This window comes from Macrobrachium nipponense, chromosome 34 (assembly GCF_015104395.2).
Source record: "Macrobrachium nipponense isolate FS-2020 chromosome 34, ASM1510439v2, whole genome shotgun sequence".
NCBI classification, from domain to species: Eukaryota; Metazoa; Arthropoda; class Malacostraca; order Decapoda; family Palaemonidae; genus Macrobrachium; species Macrobrachium nipponense.
Window position 1 is genome coordinate 29,476,119 of NC_061095.1, and position 27,004 is coordinate 29,503,122.

Consider the following 27,004-nt stretch of genomic DNA (forward strand, 5'->3'; position numbering starts at 1 on the left):
AATCATGTAATTCTTGTAGGCATTGGAAAGAACCCTCTCCCTTTGGGTCATATACAGTAAGACATCAGTTTTCGTACATAATCAGTTCCAGAAAATTTCATGATGTCTGAAACAATAATTCCCATAAGTAATGTAAATCCAGTTGTGTTCCCGACACCCAAAAATATAATAATAATAATATGCTTTATTTCAGCTCAGGGCCATATACATGGAATATACAAAACACAGACAGTAATATACACAATCTAGATACATGAGACATGATAAAAAAGGAAAAGAATACGTAATCGGCTCTTATTCACAAAATAGCTGAGGTAGCATAAAAGATAGTAATCATAATACTGGTAATAACAGTAATAATATTGGTGAGAAAAAAAATATGCATTGAGAGTAATAACAGTTAGTGCACGTATTATATAACTTAAATTTCAACTAGAGACCTTAGTTGGTTACAGTAGTCAGGTCCAGAGGGCTAAATACAAAAATTGAATGTAAGAAAAACTTGATAGTAATCACAGTAATAATGAAAAATTAAAATATCAGCAATAAATGTAATAATGACAAAAACTGCAGAGATTAAGTCCTTTAGGGGACAAAGGCCTCATTTTCCCATCTTTCCCACAATTTAGATCATCATCTTGCTTCACTCCTTAGGATGCTTTGTACGAGCGAGTTGCTGCTGTTTTTTACTCAGGTTACCAGACTGGACATTGTTCGCCTAACAATAATTTTTAAATTGTCCGGGTGGTTTTCTATGAACATCTGTGTGGCGGAGTGGTAGCAGGGAGTGTTTGTGAGGCGTCTCAGAATGTCATTGTGCACAACAGTGATGCGTCTCATGGTCTCTCGGGTATAGTTCGTCCAGAGGGAACACCCATAGATACTGTAGTAGTAAGAGCGGAAGAGCAGCAGTTTCACGTCTCGGTGACAGAAGGCAAACCTCCTTGCAATCATGTTGGCAGCTGCACATAGTTTACAACACCTCTGTTCAATGTCTGCCGTATCTTTTAGGTCGTCGGTGATAATGTGACCCAAATATGGAAATTTGTGCACAAATTCCAGCCGATGGAGCAGCGACATGCACTGGGTCTTGGTTTCGTTGTAGATTATATAAAATTCCTCTGCATATTGGCGGCAAGTGTTGAAGAGTCGTTGGAGACCTTGCACTGATGGGGAAATCAGAACCATATCGTCGGCATAACAGAGGTTGTTTATAGTTATTTCATTGACGGTACATCCGATTGGGAGTGAGTTCAGTTTAACATTCAAGGCATCTGTGTACGTATTAAACAGGTATGGAGAGAGAATGCCCCCTTGCTGAAGCCCGTTTAGGGAGCCGAAGGTGTAAGATAATACAACCCCATTTGACACAGAATTGCTGTGTGGAGAACCAGCAATGTAAAATGCCAATGAGATACAGGGGTGTGCCCCTTTTATGCAGCTTCAAGAAGAGCTTCAGGTAGTTTACTCTGTCATATGGTTTTCTCACATCTACAAAACAAAGGAAAACAGGTAGTAGTTCAGCAATTCTTTCAGTATGTAGATGCAGGTGTCGGTTGAGTGGTTTGCTTTAAACCCGAACTGGTTGTCAGTGTTGTGTAGAAAGGGGAGAAGTCTCACTAGAAGAACAGACTCAAGTATCTTCGATGCGATCGTTGTGATTGCAATCGGCTGGTAGTTGCCAGGGTCAGCTGCATCCTTTAGCTTGTTTTTGATTAATGGTATCAAGTGAACTAAGAGTAGGGAGTCTGGAAGAAACCGGTGAATTATGCACGCATTGAATACGGCAGCTAGCAAAATGTAAATTATCGGATGGCAGAATTTGAAGGCCTCTGCAGGAAGACCATCACAGCCGGGCGATTTATTATTAGGTAGGCTGTTTATGGCATCGCTGATGTTACCTGGCGTAATACGGTCTGCAAAATGAAATTGAATGTTGTCAGTAAGGAGGTTATCTACATCCCTTTGGGAATCTTGATCATTTATGCAATTCAGAATATTGTTGAAGTGATCGCCCCACATACTTACGATAGCTTCGTCTCTGACTGCTTCCCCTACTCTCTGTGATAGCTTTTTAGTTTTGGGATTTAAGGACTGGATATCTTTCCAAAGACGAGGATAATCACCAGATTCTAAGTTTCTAGACATTGCATCGGCTCTTAGTTGTTTTTCCATTTAACCTACAGAGCATAAAGAGCAATAGTATTTGAACTGCGCTCTCGCCTGTCTCATTAGTAATGCAGTGTACCCTTCCCTGGGGCTACCATTTTCCCTCCACAGTAAAAACATTTCTCGTGAGTATGTATACAGATCTTTAACCAAGTCATTCCATCCAGGTATATGACATGAATTACCTTGACGAAATCTGTAGGCAGTCCTGCCCAAAGCAAGCATAGCGGAGATTATGTTCGAATAGAATTCATTCAGGTCCCTCCTGTGGTGGTCATTTCTACAATTTGTGCTAGTACAAAGTAAGACATCTGCCGGTTGAACTATTGACCGCAACCTGGTTTCCATGGTCGCCCTAAAGTATCTGGTTTTCTCTTGGTTTTTAAAATCCCAGTTTACTGCTGGTGGGCGAACAGTTAGGGGGTTCACGGTAGGGAGGGATGGGGTACTGAATGACACCTGTAATGGGATGTGATCGTAGCCCGTTGCAAGATCATAGCGAATATTGCAGGTCATAATAGAATCATGAAGTTGTGGAGATGTGATGCAGTGGTCCAGCCAGGAGGTTGTAATAACGTCCGCTCTATTATGTACATATGAATAGGAGGAGGGAGGGAGGAGCATTACATCGCTAATTTGGAGAGCAAGATTTTGACAGAAGCGAGTAAGTTCATTATAAAATTGTTTTGTGGGGTGAGAATTAAGGTCCCCGATTATACAAATATGATCAGCAGGAGAATCATGAATAATACTGTGTAACTCCCCTAGGATCATGCAGTAATGATCAAAATTATTGTTATTTTCCCATGGCATATAAACATTAATACGTAATTAGGATTTTAGATACATTTTATAGAGAATAAACACAGTTTATTTTCCCATGGCATATAAACATTAATAATTAGGATTTTAGATACATTTTATAGAGAATAAACACAGTTTTACATATAGAAAACAATGAGAAATAAATATAAATGACTAATGAAATGGATTGAATGAACATTTAACATCACTCTTACCCTTATGGAAGACTTGTTGGTAGTATATGGAAGACAGAGAGGAGGGGAGAGGAAGGAAGAATGGTTATTCTTTGGAAGGGGAATCCTCCTCCAGAAGGACTTCAGGTATCAAGGACCTATCTGGGGTTTCTTCTCTTCATTTTTTACTGGCACTGCCTGTGGTTACTTCCCTTCTTTGTTTTTACTGGCACTAGGATAAGCTTGAGAGTTACTGAACCCCTGTTGCACAATAAAATTGTCCTCGGACATTTGTTACTGGCGTCACTGTAAAATTTGCCTAAAGTGAAACATGGCATTGTCATTAAACATGTTGGGGAGACAGATTACATCATCTTTGTTGGTATGATAATTTTCCACAAATTTTTTTACATCACTCCACTTTGCAAACATGTCTTTTATCACAGAAGTAGGCACATTATGTATGCCTGTTTGCTTTCTAAATTTTCCAAACCACCCTCTGCTGGCCTTAAATTCAATAACAGCAGCACTTGCTGTAAGCATTTTCTTGCTGTGATTGGCATGCAACATCCTCCAACACTTTGCTATGAGTTCTTTCTTGAATTTTATGTTTCTCGCCTTTTTTACAGAAGCATTGGCACTTGGAATTTTCTTTGGTTCCATGATGGCTTATTTAGCAGTTGCACTCAAATAAAAAAAACACAAAAAGCAACAAACAAAATTAGAATGGGTCACAAGAGAACATGGGATGCTTTGTTTAGGCACTCGGTATGTGGCCTGGTCATGAGGTGGGCCCTGGAAGGAGCGTTTTCGGGTGTACGAAATCCGATCATACGTATGAAACCCGTCAAAATTTTGTCGGAAAAGTCTACAAAAACCGAATCATACGATAACCAGGGTGTACAAAATCAGAGGTTTGACTGTTTACTACATTACTGTCCATTAAAGGCACTATTCCAGCCACGACCAACTATGGGAGCATTCTTTGATATAGTTGTTGTGTCTTATGGAGCCATAGGGACCATAAGAATAACAACTTTAAAAATGGTAAAAATTTCTTGTTAATATGTAGATGCAATTCTCTGTGGTAGTTAAAATCCCTTACAGTCCTATAATAAACTGGCTTCTACGTCTACCATATTCAGTTTATTGCCAAAACAGTAATAGTGAAATGTTATCTCGGTTAACTTCCACTGTGGGGTGGCTGTTACTTTGAATGGAAGCACCCCATTCCTGGCGAAATGAAGTTTATTCAAAGCTCATTCCTGCAATACGAAGGAAGAGTAGAAACTCTATGATGTTCCCTATAACTATAAAATAACTTGCACTGCTCTCTAGACCACGCACGACATTCCGTTGCAGGGATTCGTTATTGTGCAAATGTTAGAACAGCACCTACTACAAGTGATGTGTGGATCTGTCGCAGACAAAGCCAAGAAACGAGAACACAGGAAACTTGGAGTTCTGGGGCACACATGTTGATGAGGCCAAAAAGAAGCAGAAGCAGCCATAATAACAGCACATACACACTCAAACACAAGTGAAAACGGGCAATGAACTGGGTAAAGGCCAAGAGAGGTCAACCACAACTTTCGTCCAGGCGATTATAAGAAAGACATGCTGTGGCGTGGGTGCGTGGTCCTTGACCACTCTTCACCTGATATATGCACGTGTTGCCAGATCCCACAAGATTCCTTGCTTTCATCTGCGATTTACCCAGATCCAGCTAGGCACTAGAAATTATCCTATTGGTAAAACTGAAGGTTAGTAGCTATGAAAAATAAAAATTGTCGTAGAAAATTTGTCATATTGTGGAGTTCTTGGGCGAGACTCATTTTACCTACAATTCTTTTTGCTGTTAGCAGTCTGAAATGCTGAAGAGTTTGGGAGTCTAGATAATCTGTACCTACTTTGTGCAATGGAAGATTGATGACAAAAGTCTAAAGATAGCTCGCTAGCACCTACTAGAGGGATTAGAATAGGTGATGTTCTAAAAGCACCTGTGCCCAACCTAATTCTGGCAAGGTTTAAAAACTAGGCTGTTGCCTAAGTCCATAAATGGATATGTGTTAAAAAGGGATTTTGACAAAGGAAAAATCCATTTCTGGGCAATGACCTGTGTCGCCCAGTGAAATGTCCCTATAGCACTCATTTCTAAGGTATAAATATTGCTAAATATATCAGAGAAAAAACTATATGGTTAATACCAGGATAAACCTGGTTCGCTCACCCCTGTATTAGGGCGTCGGTATAAAACTGGGGCGAGTGATACCGCTACCAGAGGTTTCCTACCATTTAGTCTCTTCCTTTGTCAATTTCCCCTTTAAAATAAGGCGCCCTACCAGCACCATCTACCGCCCACCACCGCTACTACTAGTGCCTCGATAGCCATTCCTGAAAATAGCACCCAAGCTTGGGGCTATAGGGTGAGGAAGCAAGGGGTGGGTTCACTGGGTGACACAGGTCATCACCCAGAAATAGATTTTTCCTTTGTCAAAATCCCTTTTCTGGGCTAAACCTGTGTCGCTCCGTGAAATAGTAACAGAGAATTGTTCCCACAAGCTTGGATATACTCTCTATAAGACTACTGGAAGGGAGAAACTAACTCTAAGGTAATTCTACCATATTTAATCAAATTCCTTAAATCTAAACAGATTTTAACAATATCTTAAGTCTAAGTCCTTACTCTAGTAAGTATATACCATTACCGCAAACAATTACTGGTAAAGCTCGTGTGATTACTGTCACCAAGTAATACTATATATTATACATATGTATAGTTAGTAGTTAATTATACTCAGTACAAGAATGGTTCAATTGTACAATCCAAGTGAAAAAACCCCAAGATGAAGGCTAGAGACTAAGCAAGGCGGTTAGGAGAGAAAAGGAGCTAAAGAAGGACAATATCTTTACGACTAGGTATGTCAACATGACTAGGCTGTGTTAGGGGAAACAATATTCCCTCACTGCCACTGCTGAATATTTAAGGGCTTCAAGGATTTAAGGTAGTGGTGATTAAATACTTGATTTCCATACTTATACTAACTCTAAGGTATCAAAGTTATGTGGTGGAAGTAAATTATTAAGGCAGCTACTGCTCGGACATCATGTACATGTGGAATTGATTCCAGTTGGCCTATCTAGAATTATAGAATTGTTATTTTAATTTACTTAAGTGAGACTGTTCCACCATCTCTCGAATGAATAAAGGACCTGAAGTTTATTTGAAGTTCTGTATAAAAATGATCTCAAGTTCTGACTGGACATAGTGATAGATCCTGTGGAAGTGGGACAATCTTCTAGGGGGCCCACCTACTCTGAGGATCCTCGTTTTAAGCCAAGAATTCGATCTGGAGATACTAGAACTTCTCCAGATGGAAGAAAAACAATATGATTTGTTCTAGCTAGCACAAGCTCTCGGAATCGATGATATTATGAATCTTGGATAATGTAGAACCAAACTGGAGTATCTCCTTGAAGCAGATTTGGTCATGGTAATATACTAGCTGGTAGGCCCTTTCTAAAACAGGGTACCTAGGGAATGTAACAGCCAGATTCGTGTTCATCGTCATAACTTTTGGGTCTTTTAGGAAAAAGGGCTCGCTTCTTTACTGTAGAATCGTACTGCCTAGAAAAGGGGAGTCGTAGGGACTAGGGGAGGGAGAGATTAGTCAGGACTGTCAAATCTCGTGACAGATACTGAAATGATACCGCATAGCTGCGGACCTCTCCGTAGACTTCCGTTGTCTGATTCTAAGAACAAGGTGTTCATAGGATCCATATTGGCATCTTTTGTGCCGTAAAATTCATGAATTCCATAAAGTTGGAGGGACACTTCGAATCCTTGAGGAAGCGCCCGCCGTATTGCTTATAACTAATTGTGTTTTAGTCTGGGTTGGGGTTGGGTCCGTTCTGGGGCGGAGTCCCCATTCCCCTATTATTGGGTCACAATTGCTTGAGTCCATTGGGGCTAACAGCCCGATCCGTCCTTAGAAGGATGTGAGCTAGTCTAGAACATCCATAAGTAGATTTATTGGAGGGAAAAAGTAAATCCTCTGCCAGATGTTACAATCTATCTGGTATCCGTGGCCTGGGCCATGGGGTCCCGATTGAGGGTCACATGAAATATTGTAACTTGTGGTTGGATTCTTGTGGCAATAATCCTACTTGGAGATCTGGATTCTGCTGGCTGACTCTGCTGGCTGATCCATCTAAGTGACCTGTTGTCTAAGGGCTATTCCAACTATAGCGGAGTTGTCCTTGACAGTGCATCTGTCACTAAGGTCTCGCTCCTGCCAAGTGAATTGTTGACAGAGCGTCCATATCGAACACTAAACTTGGTGGATGGAACCATACCGGTGGTGATTTTGTCAGATTCTTGACTTCTGTCCATGGACAGTCTCTCTGTAAAATGTATACGGGATGCAGGAACTTTGTCTCGCAATTCCCTGATTGCTCTACTCCGCCAAACCTGGAATATAACCTTCCGTTGGTTTATAGTGGGGTCCCTGTTACTGACGCGAATTGGAGTGAACCTAGGACTCTTCCTGGTTCCTCCAGGATGTATGTTTGCAGTGAGGAACTGTCTCGCAGCCTTGCCATTTCCTTTCATTTCTCCGGTGGGGTCAAAAGTTGTGTGATTTGAGGTCCCATTCTTTCCTAAACAATGAAACCATGGTGTCTGAGTGTGTAGGGATTCCTTGTGATTTGGAATCCTAAGAATTCCAGAAATTTTATCACTTATGGTTGCCTTGAGACATTCCTTGACGTTTATAGCTCAGATGAGCCAGTCGTCTAGGAGATTACTAGGCTTATCCCTTAGGTTCTCAGTTACTGTACTACTGTTCCGCTATCTTGTAAATATTCTGGGTGCTCTGATAAGCCCAAACAGCCTTACTTGAAGGCATAAGCCTGTTACCTAGTCTGAAGCCTAGGAAAAGGCGGAAGCCCAGGAAAAGGCGGAAGTGACTTGCTACCGGAACGGGATAGTATCTATAAGATTTATAGGCGTTGTGACAGCCCCACGGGGAAGTAAGCTCCATTCCTGCGAAAACAGTTAGCATATGGAACTTGTCGTATTGAATATATGAGTTCCAATGAGACAAGTCTAATATTACTCTTGGTTTCATTGAATCTTCATGGAATCGCTGGAGAAGCGTCCCTGAAATTCTAAGTATTTGCACCTGTAATTACTTTCTTCTACAGAAAGTCTTAGGTGTCCTTTATCTCATCCGGCATTTGGATGTTGGTAAATTTTGGTTGATGGAGGAGGGCCCTTCCCCACTCCATACCCGACCTTTTGATACTACGCTGTGCAACCAAGTGCTGATTCCCAGCGGTTCTTGAATAAGCACCACTTTCCTCCTACCTGAGGAGTCTCACTGTTTCGTCGAAGATCGGTTGCGCTGGCTTCCTGTGGAGTCTCTTCCTTGCCGGAAGTTCTTCCGCCAGCTCTACGGAAAGTTGCTCTGGCTCGGCTACCTCTTGTGAACCTGTTTGTATTCGTGACATACACTTGTTGTTATCGGAGGCCTCATGGCCGGGGAAGAGGTAAAGAAGCCGAGCTTTGGTGCTGCTGAGAGGGCTGGTTCTACAGCAGCACGGACTGGTGCTGCTGAGAGGGCTGGTTCTACAGCAGCACGGACTGTTGTGGCTGACCATTAAGGTGGATGGTTGACCTAGCTGGCCTACTGGAACGGCTTGTACCGCTGTTTGAGGTTAAGTCGTCTAGAAAGACTAGAACCCCTTTAATCTCTGCTTACCCCTGGGCTGTGTTCCAGAGGATTCAAATCTCCTCTTGGGGATCAAGCCCCAGCGAACTCGCAAGCTCTGGTTGACCTTAGCTGCTTCGCCTGGGATTCTTCACTACGGTCTCCAGGGAACAAGTTGGGCCCCCCGTATCTAAGCTTTGATGAGTCTATTAGGTTCATGGCGAATAGAACGCATCGGCCAAGACGTGCTTTCTGCAGTTCTTCCTGGCTATTGCAAAAGTCAATATACATCACACCGTAAGGTGTGAAGCAATGACTTGTCGGATCTGAATCATGGTTCGTCCGTATAGACCGAGGTTGTCATTTCCGCTATAGTGGCGGAATTGATAGACCTAGTCAAGCGACTTCTGGCTTCATACTTCGCCTTTACCATTGCTTCTGGGAGTCTGGGTAAAAGCTCGCTGAAGAGCGTTTAGCACAATTTTAGTTCAATATGCCTACCAAGAATGTCGCCGGGGCGTCTACCCCACATCTCATTCCTCACAGAGAGACCACGGCTGGTAAATCCGAATCTCTGATATAATGTATAGATTTCTCCTTTGCTGTTGCCTGAAGTGTAATCTCTACCACTTTAGAGGTACACGAATTGGGAGTGTCGTCTAGTACCACAAAAATCGTGAAGGGGTTATTGTGGCGAGTCAGTTTGGTATTTGTTTTGCATTCCCCAATCTGCCCCAAGGGTTTGCCCAACCCCGGTCTGATTGAGCCTGGTCTCTGGGGAAGATGGCCATCTCCCTAGGCGCTTTGTCTTCCCAGATCAGTGTGTTCTCGATCAGACGTGCATAGCCTGAACCAGGGAATTGGAGACCCGGTGAAAGAAACTCAAAATCCTCTACTGGCCGGGTTCCCCCCTCCCCCCTCTATCGTCAGCATGCCCTCTGAGAAGGGGGCATGTGTTGGTAACTACCAAGGATTATTGTTTTGAAGGGACACAATTTGGATGTGTCTGTGGGGGGATGCCCCCCACCCCCGGAATCGTTGTGGCTTTCCGGGTTGGAGGACTCCTTGCTTTGAGGTCTCCTTATACTAACGACTGAATAGACTAACCTAACATTTTTATATTCGAGAACAACTGAGTTGTCATGTTATTTAGAATTGGACTGAGCCTTTGTCTTCGATACCTGCCTGTGTGTGGCAGATTTTGTCGCATTCATCACCAGTTTGGTGGCTGATGACGAACTAGAACGACTTTCCCAAATGGCCTTCAGCTAGGAAGGGACTTGTAATAGACCTATGAGTGACTATTTCAGATTACGTTAGGGATTACCGACCCCGGCTTATCCCTCGAAGTCGTAGGTATCTTAGTAAACTTTTAAAATAAAAAAGAAGAATGAGACGAGCTAAAGGGTAGTCCTTTTGCCCGTTTACTAAATGCTTCTCATAGCCTACCTTCGTCCTGGGAATCAGCCTTCATTGGTTTGTGGTCCAGGTTGATTGCTGCGACCTCTCCAACGACTTCTTATTCTAAACCTTCTAGGTCCTTTGCCAGCATGGCCTGTTTATCTTCATGGATCTTGGCAACGATTGTGTCTGCCAAATCTACTGGTACCGTTGCTGATACTTCCGCATTTGGGTAGATAAGGGAGCTTCTGAAAGAGACAGTTACTTTTAAAAGTATGCTCTTTAAAAGTGCTATCTTAAGTCACTGATAACTATCTCAATATTTCTCCAGTTATTTCCAATATCTCATTCAGTGAACTAATCATTCAATGAATTGGTACTTACCATCTCAGTAGTGAAGTCCCAAAACCAAATTGTAACAGACTTCACTCTCAACTGGTTGCCAGACCAACAAATCGTTCATTGGACCGCACAGCCTGCGTGAGTGCGGCTTACTTCCTGTCTGCCCTGCTGCTGCCGGGTTGCAGTGCAGGTTGTCTTCTGACAGCGTACCATCTGTAATTACAAAATGATACATAAGTACCTTTGTATGGACTTGCCGGATATGTATCTGGCGGAGTATGTAATGTTAGAATCAATACCGGAATATCACTACATGTAGATCCGCTGGAGGTAACTCCGGTGGGACCTGCATACTACATTGTTGTCGCCGTAATAAATTGTGGCGGCATGCATTATGTAGGATATTCATATATCCTCTCCTGCCAGCTCCGACCCCGCTATGATATATATACATATATATATTAAGCTTAATACCAACGAAACCGGGGAAAGTTAGACTTGGCCCGAATCCGTCGGCATCAGAGAGGTTTTCTTAGTAAACTAAGAATGCCTCTGCTAGTTCATGGCCGCCGCGACCGGGGTGGGGCGCCGAGGTATAAATGAAAACGGGGGAGAGAGGCTAGGTAAGGATAAATAAATGCCTCGATTCTAGGTTACCTGCCGGGTTCGACTACCCGGCGTAGTACACCGATCAAAAACATAAAGCATATTTTAAAACAAATTAAAATAAAATAACTAAATGAATATTGTACCGGAGCACAGTATGCCTTAAACTATGCTCCTTCCTCCAGTTCCTTTTCAATACTACTATCTCTCTATCTCCCGGGTCTAGCTAAGGAATCGAAACAGGGGAATAGGTAAAACCTAGGCCTGAATCTGATCGTATGGGAGATCGTGCTGTTATATGCATAACTGAACGATCTCTGCTGTATCCCGGGCCCGCCGAGGCGGAAGGATAGATAATGTATGGAGGGCTGAGGATAGGAAAGGCAAAATTCTCGTTCCGGTCCCAGTTCCCTTTCAATGCTATCTCTCTATCCCCCGGGTCCAGCTTAGGGATCGAAACAGGGAAATAGGTAAAACCTAGGCCTTAATCTGATCGTAAAGGGATCGTGTTTCTTATATGCATAACTAACGATGTCCGATGGATCCCAGATCCGCCGAGGTGGACAGATAGAGGACGAAGGGAACTGGGGATAGGAAAGGCGAGAAGAGAGTACGTGGCTAATACCGTCCTAACGAGCCAGGAAATTTACCAAGGCTCGTCTGGGTAGGTACCATCATACTACTCCTACTATGTAAGGCGAGGAGTACCCCTTCCGACTATAATCACTCCCCCCCAACCCCTCTGCAAGAAGGGATAGGACTGGGATGGCTACCTGAAGTAGCGTCAGCGAGTTATATCATCCCGTCAAGGTAAATGGGGGGAGGGAGGGCGTCTAGAGAGGTGGCTCACACGGGATCAATTGGACACTACGACCGGCCAGGTGGAACACCTCGCGGTAAGAAATGGATCCAATCGATCACAGGGGCTGACGGTCTATAGACCGACTGCCCACTGATTACAATAATACAATAATTTATATGATAATAAACGCCATACAATAGCCCTGGCGCGAGAGGGGATAAGGATAAAGAGGATAAGTACATAATTCTGTTTAAAGAGCAGCTGGCTTAACCTTCTCTCGATCGGAACGATCTGGTCAGGACAGGCAGGGTGGCTCTGAGCGGCTAGCCTAACCTTTCCGAGACGTGATTTCAATCACGATCTGGCAAGGTAGGCCAGGGAGGCTCATGAAACAGAATAAGGTCCCTAAGGGCCTTACACCCTCCCTCAGGAATTCCAGCCTGGTAAGGTGAAGGAGGTATCCTCCTTAAAGCAGACCAAGGGAAAAGAGGGGAGGGGGGGAGGGGGGGAGGGAGATAGGCTGAACTCCCGATCCGACGAATCGAAGGGGAGAAGCCTCTCCAGTGGAAGGAATATCCATCTGACCTACTTCCCACCAAGGAGGAATCTCCTTGGTTTGTGTAAGTAGGTCCGAATCATCCTCGCGCCAGGATATCTATTATAAAACGTCAGGATATCTACAATTTTTTGTAACTCTTGAGTTAGTGCAAAATCAATAACAACGCAACTACAATTAGTATAGGAGACCAATTGGAAGTCGTCATAAAGTTACGGGTAGCGATGTATGTAATGGCTGATTCGGGAGCGGTGCAAGCTAGGCTCCGTTTATGTAACATACAACTAAAACATACTTATGATTAATTTCGCTACCCTTACAAACATAAATTGATAATTGCAGTAACGCAACTTAGATACGTAAGACTTCCTGGCATTTATTTATAGCATCGTTCATTCTTTATTCTAAAATAATGTCGTTACAGTCAAAGACACAAGTGTACACGACAGTGCTATTTAAAGGAATGGCTATCGAGGCATTAGTAGTAGTGGTGGTGGGCGGTAGATGGCGCTGGTAGGGCGCCTAATTTGAAAGGGGAAATTGACAAAGGAAGAGACTAAATGGCAGGAAACCTCTGGTAGTGGTATCACTCGCCCCAGTTTTATACCGACACCCTAATACAGGGGTGAGCGAACCAGGTTTATCCTGGTATTAACCATATAGTTTTTCCTCTGATATATTTGGCAATATTTATACCTTAGAAATGAGTGCTATAAGGACATTTCATGGAGCGACACAGGTTTAGCCCAGAAATATTCTTACTTACCTTAACCTAGGTTACTACATAATCCAAGTTATTTAAATCCCCTTTAGGATATATAATCTTAGGTTATATAGTCTACAAACAACATCTACTATATAGTCAAAATTATTCTCACTGAATCTATTAGGCCATCATCTTAATAAATTGTGGAACATTTCGTTGGCTAAAACTTCTGGATAGAATGAGTCTTCAAATTTTGCACTTTTCACAAATAGCAAACGGAGACCACGAGCAAGCACCGAATATGTGCTTGCAAAACAAAGACTAGTTTTTGACTTTCAAAAAAAATAAATTAACACCTCTTCCACAGTTTAAATTAGATTTTTAGCTGGAGCTTAAAAAGAAGCACTTAACTACCACGTTTAGATGTTTCCATGATCCTTGATGAAAAAATTTAGAATCTAAGAAATTTTTAGTGAGGACACTGGCTTGGCATATATACTCATGTTCACTACAAGAGGTAATGGTTCTTGGTTTTTTACAGGCCAGGTTGTAAGCAAGATGGCCAACACACATGTACAATAATAATTTCTTCTTCCAGAGTCCATTATGTGTCATAGTGTTTATCATTACAACACAATACCCAGCTACAAGACCGGGCTGATATTTCTTGATATTAGTTTAGTCACCATGGAGCCGTTGGTCCCATTGCTGAATAACCACTGGTTCAATGCAATGTAAAGACACCATACAAACAAACAAACAAACACTATGGAGGGGTAACTCCTTGAAGAGAAAACAAGCAACTACACTAACAATGACTATAATGAAAAAAGAGAAAAACTAATGTTTTTGTTGCAGTAGTCATGCTCCTGAAAAATTCCAAAAACCGAAACACACCAGGCCCTGAGGATTTTGGATAAAGGATTGTATACCTATACAGTAATTGCTCCATGAAAAAAATCCCCAAGTAGGCAAATTTTCCATGAATGATGTAGACATTTGTTTTACAGAAAAATCTGCAAATAACTGAAGCCCAAAATGCTGTACCACACATAAGTAGAAGTCGACTGCAGTATTGCAATTCCTTAAAATTTAATAAGCGGGCACACTGATGATACAGATTCTGTCAAAATATCTTTCAAAGATTTGTATTACAAGTTAAGTACATTAGAAAAACTCAACTGTAAAAAGCATTATGCCATGAAGCAATAATTATGGTAACAAGCCAAGAACACAGAATGTAACAATGATTTACTCCAAAAGGGTTGAACCTTTAACAGTATATAAATATCCAAAACAAATCATGTAGTCTGTGACTGAATGATATGAGCATAACAGAACAAAACATGTGAAGTAAGGTAAGAAAGGGTCTAAAGAAATACCACTGGCAGAAAATGAATGAGCCTCTAAGCTATCTATGGTAAATTTTAATTACGGAAATGAAATTTGGCATAAAAAAGACCCCATTCCTAAATATGAATAGCAGGTGAAATGAATAGCTATTAAAAATTAAAAGGAGACCAAGTAGTAGCAGCAACAGAAGTAAGATACAGGCAGTCCCTGGCTTACGGCGGGTCTGGCTTACGACGTTCCAAGGTTACAACGCTTTTCAATTATATTTATCAGAAATTATTTCCAGGTTTACAACGCATGTTCCAGGGTTACGGCGCCTATAACGCTGATCTGGCAGAAGAAATAAGACTCCAAAAATGCAAAATAATCCATATTTGAAGGTTTTTGATGAAAAAATGAAATAAGAGTGCAGTTACATACATAGATTTTAATGCACCCAAAACATTAAAATAAGGTTTTCTTAGGATTTTTGACAATGTTCCAGCTTACGACGATTTTGTAACCCGGGGACTGCCTGTATTCATTTGGAAGTTAAAAAGAGCCACACTTCATACACTTATTGCCATACTAGAGGCAAAAGATTAAAATAACTAAGCAAAACTATCACCAAGGCAAGACAATGATGTAGTACATATAATACATGCAGGGCAAAACGGTAAAAAAATGTTACTAAGGGGAAAAGTCAGTTAAAGAAAGATGAAGAGCTGGTTACTTCTGCAGAACAAAGCCAACAAATCTGTTCAGCCTGGCAATCACAACTGGACAATTGGTATGGCTTCTGCTAGAGGGAATTGAGAGCCTGGATGTTTATATGGCAAGCTGGATTTTTTTTTGCGTGCACAGATCTGCACAGGAGGATGCGCCTGAAGCAGTCAATGTGATGGGTTTCCCTGTCAAAACACTTAGCAGCTAATGGATGATTGGGGTAAGTAAGACAAGTGTAAATACCATTTTAACGCCTGGAAGATCAAGCAGTGGAAGGAGTTCTAAAGAACAGCATCCTGTTAACTGTCTTGAAAAGGTGCAGAGTAAGTCACGAAATGCCCATAACTCTTCCAGTTCCTGAAATAAAAATTTGAATAATCATTGATCAAAATATACCACTAGAGTATTTATATCACATTACAATAGATAACTATCCTCATGACCTGTTTGACAATTTGAGAATATAAATTTTCATGATGAAATTTATTATTTGGATACTTACCTACTGTTATAGTTAGCTCATATCTCCATGCCTATAGGTGAGTTGGCATTCAAACAAAAGAAAAAAGATTGCTTGGTTGACCCGGAAGTCTGTCTAGTTCACCTCTTCACCAGATGTGTTCGAATGTTTTAGCTCTAGTAAGAATTCTCCTTGACAGCCCAGTAAATGTGGGGAGGCTGGGTGGGGTCTACTTTAACATAGGTAAGTATCCAAATAGGGTATTTTGACGAAGGAAAAATCTATTCTGGGTGATTGGCTCGTGTCGCCCTATGAAAGTATCCTTAATATCATTCTTTATAGGTGTAAATTAGCCTAAAATTACCAGAGAAAAACAAAATTAAGAATGTCAGTAAAACTGACGCGCTCACTCTTCTCTTAAAAAAAGAAGTGTCGGGTATGATAAAGGGCGAGTGAACACTACCACGAGCAAACACCAATTAGAACTTCCTGTCAGAATCCCCCCAAGAGAGAGCTGATACCAACGGGCGATGCAACCTCTACTACTACTACTAGAGGACGCCACGGACAGCAGCGCCCCTAGCGGACATCCTTAAATAAAACAGTTAAATACATCTTGTCCTGCAAGGGGGGGAAAACCAACTATAAAAAAGGGGGGGTTTTATTTCATAGGGCTACACGAGCCAATCACCCAGAAATAGATTTTTCCTTCGTCAAAATCCCTTTTTCTGGGCTCAGCTCGTGTCGGCCTATGAAAGAGTACCAGAGAAACAGACAAGATGGGAAAAAAGGAAACAATGAAAAACAATTAAAAATGATGGATATAATATAAGTAAATCAATTACAGCATACAAATTAAGCACTTAAACTAACTTATTTTAACAGTAAAATAATAAAATGTTAGTAAACTTAAAGTACTTAAATGGTAATTAAAGTAAATTACAAAGATGCATGTAAATTAAGGAAAAATTGGGATTTACTTAACAAAATACAAAATTCCAAAACTATATACACCATGTGTCCTACCCTAGCATAAAAATAAGGGTAGGTACACTGGAAATCCATCATCAATACAATTATTTCAAAATATATACAAACACATGTGACTGAAGTTCATCATTAACATAAAAGGTGATATATACAAACATATTGTGTCCTACCCTAGCATAAAAATAAGGGTAGGTACACTGAAGTACATTATCAGTACAAATGTGGATGTCCCTAGCAAAAAAAATAAGGGACAAACCACTATATGATACAACGGCTAAGGCTATGATGTTGAGCAGCCTGACGATATGAGGCATGTTGGTTTTATGTAGGTAGAAAGGAGACTGGATCTATACTACAACTACTAAACAGCATCAGGGAAACTATGTTTCCCGCTTCTACTGCTGAAAACTTTAAAGATTCCAGACTTTAAATAATGCCGTTTAAAGACTGTCGGGGATTTCCATCCAGTATACTTTCTAAGATCCTCAAAATTCATATGTTGGAAATAATTAATTGGGTGGCTACTCCCGATATCATGTGCTTTTGGGAATGACTCAGGGTTGGCTTGTTTAATAAAGTAAAGGATTTGCTGCCTAATACCTTTAACTGATAAACGTACCACCTTTTTTTATACTCATGAAGAGAGCACCTGAGGATCTAGAAGAAGTACGAGATAGAAAGGCTCTAAGAGTTGATACTGGGCAGAGAGAAGGATCCTGTGGAAGTGGATAACCTTCCAAGGGGCCCACCTTGCAATGAGGATCTTCATTTTTGGCTAAAAAAGCAATGATCCGGAGCAAGTAGAACTTCTCCTGATGGGAGGAATTCCACATGACCCGCATCCCTGGATAGAGCCGACAGTTCTGAAATTCTAGCTCCTGAGGCTAGGCTTAATAAGAATAATGTCTTCCTCAGAAGCATTATGAATGTACAAGAAGAGTTGTCAGTATCTGAAGCTAGTTTGAGGACGTCATTTAAGAACCATGAAACTGTAGTAGGCCTCTGGGAAGGTCTAAGTCTAGCACAGGCTTTCGGGATGATGTGAAATAAGATTCAGTCAAATCTATCTGAAAACCTACTTGAAAGATTTTCTTCAAAGCCGATTTATGAGTGGTAATCGTGCTAGCAGCTAAACCTTTTTCAAATAAGGATCTGAAAAAGGATATAGCCAAATTAAACTGTCATGGTTGTAGTGTTCGATTCTCTCAAGAAAGATGCTAAATAATTTTTAACAGCTGAGTCATATTGTCTAATGGTTGACTCTCTCTTATCTGATTCTAGGAAGAGAATATTCTGTGGATCAATGTCAGCATCTTTATTAGCCGCAAACTTCATGAAGTCCATAAAGTTAGGGTCTGGAGAGTTCCTGAGGAAGCGAACACAGTCCTCATTTGTATGATTGTGACAGTTTGGGTTGGGATTGGGGATCCGTTGAGGTCGGAGACCAATTCCAAGAGAAGAGGATACCAGTTGCTCTTGGGCCAGTCCGGTGCAATCAGAGCTACTATCCCTTTGAAAGACTTAGTTTGTCTAGGACTTTCAAGAGAAGATTCACTGGAGGAAAAACATATAAATTCTCCTCCACTGATTCCAATCCAACGACAGGGCGTCCGTGGCATAAGCCAGAGGGTCCAGGTTGGGGGCCACATAGCAAGGGAGCTTGTGGTTCGCTTGTGAGGCGAAGAGATCCACTTGGAGACCTGGGACTCTCCGGCTTACCACTGGAATGACCGACGTCCAGAGACCACTATGATTCCAGAGGAACTGACCGGGACAGAGCGTCATGCTATCACATTTCTTACTCCTGCCAGGTGAGTGGCAGACAGATGCCATTTGTGTTTGTTTGCTAATGCAAAGATGGCTATCATGACATGGTTCACATGTTTGGATTGGACCCTCCTCTGTTGATGCAATGAACTACCACTGCACGTCCAAAAATAGCCTTAGATGAGACTTCTTCGGGGAAGCAGTCTCTTCAGAGTAAGAAATACTGCATTGCTTCCAACACGTTTTATGTGGAGCTGGCGAAATTGAACTGACCAAGTCCCCTGAACCTGTTTGAACTGAGAGTATCCCCCCACCCGGACAGGGATGCGTCCGTGTGTGAATGGTTAGCACTGGGAGGGGATATTGAAGGGGTACTTTCTTGGCTAAGTTCTTTACTTTTGAACCAAGGCCGTAGTTGGTTGCGAAGGATCTGTGGAATTACTGACAACTTGTCTCGATATTTGGAGTTTGCTTTTGACCGCCAAATTCGATTTATATCCTTCAGCCTTGCTTCAGAAGGATAGTCGTTTACCGAAGCAAACTGAAGAGACCCTAGGATTATCTCCTGGTTTCTTCTTGACGTTTGTTTGCATTTGAGGAATTGCCTGACAGATTTTGCTATTTCCTTCCGTTTGGCCACTGGAATTGATAGATTGTGGGAAGACAAATCCCATTGGATTCCTAGCCACTGAAAACGAGATTCCGGAGTAAGTCTGGATTTCGTTTTGTTTTATCTGGAACCCAGATGTTTCCAGAAAGTGACTACCTTTTTGGTAGCTTCGAGACATTCCTCGACGTGTGCCCAGATCAACCAATCGTCGAGGTATGCCGCTACCATTATTCCCTGAGCTCTCAATTGTTGTACAACCACTTCCGCTATCTTTGTGAATACCCTGGGGGCTACATTCAGACCGAAGGGCATCACTTTGAATGAAAATGTCTGGTTCCCTAACCTGAACCCTAGAATGGGCGGAAGTGTCTGCTATAGGGATATGATAGTATGCGTCTGTAAGATCGATGGAGCATGTGACGGCTCCACGCGGCAGTAAGGTCCTTACTTGCGAGAGGGTAAGCATCTTTGAACTTGTCGCAGCGAATGAAAGAGTTTAGCTTTGACAAGTCTAAGATTACCCTTCTTTTTGTTGAGCCTTTCTTTGGCACGCTGAATAAGCGCCCTTTGAAATTTTAGATGTTTGACTCTCGCAATAGCTCCTTTCTGAAGGAGTTCTTCCGCGTAATCTATCATTCCTTTGACGGTACTTGATGAAATGATTTGATTGGAGGGGATCTTTGATCCAACTCCAGCCTAATCCTTTGGACACTATGCTCTGTGCCCAATTGCTGAACCCCCACCTGTGGCGGAAGAGGAACAGCCTCCCTCCTACCTGGGAGCCTCATTGCTGATGGGCGGGTTGGCCACCACGCCCTCCTCTGAAACTGTCTACTCCTCGTGCCCCTTCCTGCGCCACGCTGACGAAAGTAACCTCTCGCCCTACCTCATCGGTTGAGAGTAGCCTTGAGCCTCATAGGCAGGGTTGAAGGCCGGCGAGATAGCGTAGGCAAGTGGATGGTTGAGATTGTTGGGGCACCAGAAAAAGGTTGGTTCTGTTTAGAGGTGGAAGGTTGTCCCTGTTGGGTAACTGGGACTGCCTGCACAAATTGCTGCTGTTGTTGGAGTCTTTTATAAGGCTGGAACCTCTTACCAGCCTTCTTTGGTTTCTTGCCAGCAGTGGGAACGGATTCCTGTTTCCTCTTTGAGGAAATACCCCACCTAGCTCTAAGGCTCTGGTTGAGTCTAGCAGCTTCGTGGTGGACCTCGTTCACTGCGGACTCTGGGAAGAGATCCGCTCCCACATGCTTGCAGCCAAGAGTCTATTAGGCTCATGCCTGATTGTGCACTCTTTAGGACATGCTTCCGGCAGTTCCTCCTAGCCTGGAAGAAGTCAAAGGCGTCCGTCAGAACCGTCTGAAACTGAGATTTCGCCAGAATCTTGAACAGCGGTTCCGAAGGCGTAGGAAAGGGCAGCCATTTCAGTGATGGATGAGGGAATTAAGGGACCTGCCAAACCTAGTCGCGCACGAACTCTGCCTGGATTAGGGAATCCGGCAGCCTAGGTAACTTCTCACCGAACTGGTCCATGGCGCAGTCCGGCTTGAGTTTACCCAGCGTGAATGTAGCTGGCAGGTTTTCCCACAATTCCCCGAAGGCGGGGAAGAGAGGAGAAGTAGACTCCGCCTCCCTCAACTGTGAATGGGCTCGTCCTTGAGGACTGCCTGAAGAGGACTTCTCCACCAGTTTCGTGGCGAACGGAAGAGAGTACGTCCTCTTCCGTCGCGAAGATAGTGAAGGGACTCTTGAAGGCCTGGAGTCTAGTGTTAGTACCACTCCCAATCCTCAAGGCAGTGAACCCATTCCCAGCTGGGCGTGATCTCTACTGTCAAAGAAACGGACTCCTTAGAGATTGTTTTGTCCTTCTCTCGTGAGAGCCGTTGGCGTCAGCCTAGCATACCCGATTGAAGAAAGGCCTGCGACAGACCCGGAGGGTAGAAACTCGAAGTCCTCAATCCTTCGAGTTCCACACTCCGGGATAGAAATCATTCCGTCCTTGAATGGAGCGTAGGCAGCTACTCTCCATGGTTCTCCATAGAGAAAGATGGCAACGGAGTCATAAGGTGGGAGTTGAAGAATCCCCGTTGCTAGATGCAGGGGAGACTGGGGAGGAGCCTGAGCTAGCCCAGCTACTCGGTCCTCATTCTCTCTCATTCTATTAGAGAGATCCTGGATTGACTGTCCAGTTTGAGACAGACTGTTTGACAGTTGGGCAAACATCTGCTCGAACCGCGTTCCCAGTGCGGAAATTTGGGAGCCTACCAGCACGCCCACCTGTTCCATCACCCCTGCTGAGAACGTAGAGGGATCGCAGGTGCTGGTGCTTTGCTACCCCTTCCGGCATAGCCGGAGTGGAAGCAGCGGAGGCGGGGAGAAGGCAGTGACTCGGTGGGAGTGCGAGCCTTCTCCTTCGAAGCCTTGCTTCTGGAGCTCTTCGAATGGGAAGAGCCCGGCTTTGCCTTCACCGCATCGGCATAAGAAGTCGACGACTTCTTAGCCGAAGAAGACGAAGACGACTTCCTAGAAGGTCGACTTAGACAAGGTCTTCGGTTCTCTCTTTCCCCTTCTCCTTAGGAGGTACAGAGAGAGCGGGAGAGCGACTAGGGATCTCAGATCCCGCAAAGCCTTGGAAAGAAGCGGAAGAAGAGGGGACAGGAGAAGATCCAGGAGCGCCCAAGGAAAGACCTTGGGCGCCCGACATACCTACCTCAACCAACAAATCCTCCCCACCTACCGCCATGGGCTCTAGGTTAAGGTCCAGGGCAGCGACGTCCGGAACCGACTCCTGTGAGGTGCTACGACCCAAACGATTGCTGGAGTTCTTGCTGGAATGGAGGCTATCAGTGGGGCAGCGGACGAGGGGTCGACGTAACCCGTCGACTTGCCCGCGGGGAAGATCTGGATGGCCAGCTTCCTATCCAAAATGTAGGGCTGGCCCTTGGCGGCGTTTTTTCCAAAGCCGCCCACCCACCCCGCTTTCAGGGTGGCGAGGGCGACTTCCCTCACGCGCTAGCCTGAAAGAAAGGTGAGATTAGCTGCCAATTATGGAGGGGGTTAACAAACTTACGACTAGAAGTTGTTAGTAAAATCATAAGTAAGTCTATAATGGACTTACCCCATCTCCCAGCTGACCGACTAGGTCGTAGCATATAGCGCAGGCCTCAGGTGCCAGACGATCAAACTCGTTGAACGACGTGGCACAAGGGGCGTGGGACCTGCACTCGTCATGTCCACAGGGGTCGTAAAGCGTCGCATTACAAGCTGGGACCTGGCAGTTGGTAGCCTGTAAGTGAAAAAGTACATGAGTACCAAGTAAACACTTACAGTCTAACATATGCTCCGCTGGTGCCGGAGCGATAAAGTTAGATAAAACCAGAGCCCCGCCAAAATACGTGTGGTAACCAGGTTGGAAGATAGGCTATGGCTCCGCCGATGGCGGAAGCACAAGAATCAACCAACTAGGAGTGGTGGTAATGGAAACCACGACGGAAAAAGGCGGGGATGGTTGATAAAATAACAATAATAACACACAATTCATTGTAAAATATCTTAGAATTAGGGTATATATCCTTATAACACAGAAATAAACAACTTCTCTCCACCCGTCTACTAGAAGAGTGCGTAGGTAAGGGTAAGCTCCCTTCCGGTAACGGCGGAGAGATATAAGGATATAGTAGGCAAGCAACCGACCACTTGTAGTGCCCACCCTGCCCGCTAGCGGAGCCAGTAACCTATAACCAAAGGTTGCCCCGGCTGCGACGGAAGGCTCCTTTCGTATCGTAAGGGAGGTGGCTGAGCAACTGGCGAGGGGAGGAGGAAGGTCTCGGCGAAACACGCGCGGGAGCGAGAAAAGGGGGAAGGATGGCCTACTCCTCCCCGCCTCACCCAAATACCCGCTATGGAGACCCGGTACCTCATAGTGGTCGCCCCTATACCCCCGCTGGTGGGAGGACCCCTGAGGTCACCTCCGAAAGTGTGAGAGAAGGCGATGAGGTTGTCATAACAACCAAGGGGTCCCCCAGCTCCCCCCTATATCGGAGAGGGAGGGAAGGGGCAGGGTAAGGTGCAATGGAACACGTGACCGCAAGTGGCCTAGGCCGCGAGCAAACACAAAACCAGTGGTAGGGCCACGTGAACCAAGCTGAACCAATACATGGAACAAGCACCTAGGCTAGCCTCAACACCCTAAATAAATAAAATAAATATACATCGAAAGGTGGAAGAGACACTTTTAGTTAAAAAGATGAAAGAAGTCCCAGGAAGGAGGCAGACTGTTCCGAAAAACAGGAGCCTACTCGGAGCCAGCGATAGCCGATGTAGAGCAAGAGCCGGGATGCTGGGCCGGAAATAATGATAATAGCCCTAAATACCAAGCTAGGAGAATGGTAGGAGGGCTGAACTAGCTAAAACTCTATGTAAAACAATGAATGTGATAACGTAAGCCTATAAGTATAAGAAGTCCAGTATGGAGGACCGGGGATTCTTACGAGGCGGCATGGCCGCCACGAGACAACCGGGGAAATCCGTATATGACCTATTAAGAGGAAAATACTGGTACCCGGAAGATAAAACTATGGTAAAATGTTACTTATGAGTTACTTAACTTAGCCGTGGCAATAGCAGAGCGTTCCATCGTAGATATTACGAGATAAATCCAAAAAGATGCACAAGCACAAGAAATGGCGACTTGTCGCAAGCGCTAAAATTTAAGGATGTCCGCTAGGGGCGCTGCTGTCCGTGGCGTCCTCTAGTAGTAGTAGTAGAGGTTGCATCGCCCGTTGGTATCAGGCTCTCTCTTGGGGGGATTCTGACAGGAAGTTCTAATTGGTGTTTGGCTCGTGGTAGTGTTCCACACTCGCCCCTTTATCATACCGACACTTCTTTTAAGAGTGAGCGAGTCAGTTTTACTGACATTTTCTTAATTTTGTTTTTCTCTGGTAATTTTAGGCTAATTTTACCTAGAAAGAATGATATTAAGGATACTTTCATAGGCCGACACGAGCTGAGCCCAGAAAATAAATTTTATCATGAAAATCTATATTATTTGAGATGAATCTTACCTACTGTTAAAGTTAGCTGATTCCCACATTGAGATAAAGGATGGTGGGTAATGCAGCTAGACAAATTCTGCTCAGCTAAGCAAGCTAAGAGCTTCTTGTACCAAATTCAAAACATTCTTACCTGATCAGGAATCCTCCCTGGATAATACTGCTGCCAAGAGGTGGATTCCCTTCAGGGTGCAAGGCTCTTATGTGTGTGTGCAGTCAAGAGCAGCCTGCGGAAAAAACCACTTCATTTTCAGTCAAAATTAAAAGAAGTGGTGTGGTGGGACCCCTGTGCCTGGGTCTGAAAGCCCCAAAAATGAGTCAAATACAAAATATGTACCTATAAAGGTACACTGCAGTACAACAAATGTACCTTCAAGCTCCCCGAAAAACCAACACCTGGGATTAAAATAAAGAGCCTAAAAGATTGCTCTTTCTTTCGGTTCAGGAAAAGACTTTACCCGCTAATTTCTGGGCTCGGCCGTGTTGCTCAGTGAAATAAGTCCGTTTAGCGTTATTTATAGTAAAATATTGCTATAATACCAGAGAACTGCTAAATTGGACATGTCAGAACTCTCTGACTCACTCACCTATAAAAAAAGGTGTCGGTATAAACCTGGGGCGAGTGTTAAACACTACCACAGCAACCCCTCCAATCAGCCTTTTCCTCATCAAAATCCCCTAAATACAGGTCACACCCTGCTACCCCATTGAAGGCGTCTGTGACGTCATACTTTTCGATAGCCACCTTGCGTTGGCACGTTTGTTTTGAGCTGTCTGCTCTTTAATCATATTTTGTGTTTTATCTTATTATGGATCGTTAGTCTGCCTCTTCACCCAAGTTAAGTACTTGTTCCGTTTTTGACAATATTTAGGGAGTGAGTTTGCCTTTCGTTTTGCTTTTATTTAGGATTTTGTTAGGCATCACTTGACCGTAGCGGCAGCAAGTCGCCCTTATGGCGTTCCCTTGTATGTATTATATCGGTTTTGCGAGGGCATCCATCCTGCTTTACCGTGTGGTATTTCAGTACACATTTTATTTATATCTTGGGTGGCAGTTTTAGGTCGATCCTGTTTTTGATTACTTATATTTTCATTATATTCATTATTTTCATGGTTTTGCACGGGGGCCTTTATTCGAGCACGTGACTTTATTACGTGCTTTGTCGTTTCCCCACCGTTATATTTTATTTCTGGTTTGGTATATTTCATTAAGTTATTTTTGTTTATTTTATTTTTTTTCTGCCTTCCGTTTCATTTCGTTATGACAGTAGGCTAGTTATATGTTTCCTTGGTGCGACCACCGTCATCGGGTGGCCTTCATAGCGGTTTAATATTTTACGAGTTTTAACTAGTCATATATAACCGCTCCCGTGTTAAAGCATGATTTTCCTTTAGCTTTAAGTCATTGGTTTTAATTTATGTATTTATATGTTGGATGTTATGTCGGTTAGCCTACATAGGCTGTCCCTGCGTTTTCCTCGTAGTCTAATATCTGCGGGGATACGCTGGGTCATATGATCATCACCCCATCAGGCCTACTTCCCTCCCCCGCACGAGGGGCTCCCAGTAGTTGGGTGCCCCTCTCTCTCAGGTTGTCGCTGACGACCGATCCGAATCGGCGGAGGGGGGGGGGGGGGGTACAGAAGTCCTCCAGGACCTTAGCTTGGTGGGTTTGCTTCTCAGCCGACCTTCTCCTGAGTTGATGGTTGCTCTGCGTATTCAGTCTTGGTTTCCGTGGATTGGGTGCATTCTGCTTCTTTCAACTCTCGGAGTTTTCATCCATTCGCCTATACATTCCCTCCCCGCATAAGCCGGGTTTGGATTCCGGCTTCCCCGGTAATTGTTGAGGGTTATGTTTACGGAATTTGCTCTTCCGTGGGCGAGCATAATGTATTGCCACGGAACTTCAAGTTCATGTGGCCGTCCCGGGATACTTCGTGTATCCCTCCCGGGTCATACAGTCCCGGGTTGATTTATGTCTTACACAGTTCCCGGGATGTATATATTTATATATATATATATATATATATATATATTAAATCTATTTCTGGGTGAGGAAGCCGTGTCGCCCAGTGAAATCCCCCCCCTGGTTTTTCCCCCCCTCTTGCTGTGCACCAAGCTTCAATGCTATCGATAAGTATGACGTCACAGACGCCTTCAACGGGGTAGCTAGGTGTGACCTATGGGTCGGCTCCCCGTATTTAGGGTCTTTTGATGAGGAAAAGGCTAATTGGAGGGGTTGCTGTGGTAGTGTTTAACACTCGCCCCAGTTTTATACCGACACCTTTTATATAGGTGAGCGAGTCAGAGGCTTCTGACATGTCCAATTTAGCAGTTCTCTGGTACTATAGCAATATTTTACTAGAAATAGTGCTAAAGAAGCCACTGAGCTACATTAATTACATCCTAAAGAGACAAATTCTTTAAAAAACTAAAAGTAGCAGCAACAGCTCTTACACTAAGTATATTTACCTTCAATAAAGGTAAGATATCTGGATTTAGTTTTTCATGTGCTAGTCTTTTAAATGTTTAATAAAAAAAAAAGACATTGCCTTCTTAGATAAAGGAGTGTTAGGTTTTCCAACACTACATAATAAATTATTAACTCTCCCCTCACAGGCTTTAATCTATCTAAATAAATCTTAATAGCTCTAACTGAACAGAGGAGGGCCTCTTCTTCATTCCCCACCAAAGAGGTTAAATTTGGAATTCTTACCGTTCTAGGTATAAGTTTAGCCTTGACATCATTCTTAGCCCTGAACAAAGGCACAAATGATAAAACAGCATCTTTACAAAAGCCT

At 43.5% G+C, this 27,004-nt stretch overlaps 1 protein-coding gene across 1 annotated transcript in view; it reads right to left on the bottom strand.

Moving 5' to 3' along the window:
* Positions 1–27,004, bottom strand: part of LOC135208005 (helicase POLQ-like) — a 128,821-nt gene that overhangs the window by 2,982 nt on the left and 98,835 nt on the right. Inside the window, exon 7 of the mRNA XM_064240101.1 lies at positions 15,572–15,685. The gene's annotated coding sequence lies outside the window, so the exon portion shown is untranslated. The remainder of the gene's footprint in view (positions 1–15,571; positions 15,686–27,004) is intronic.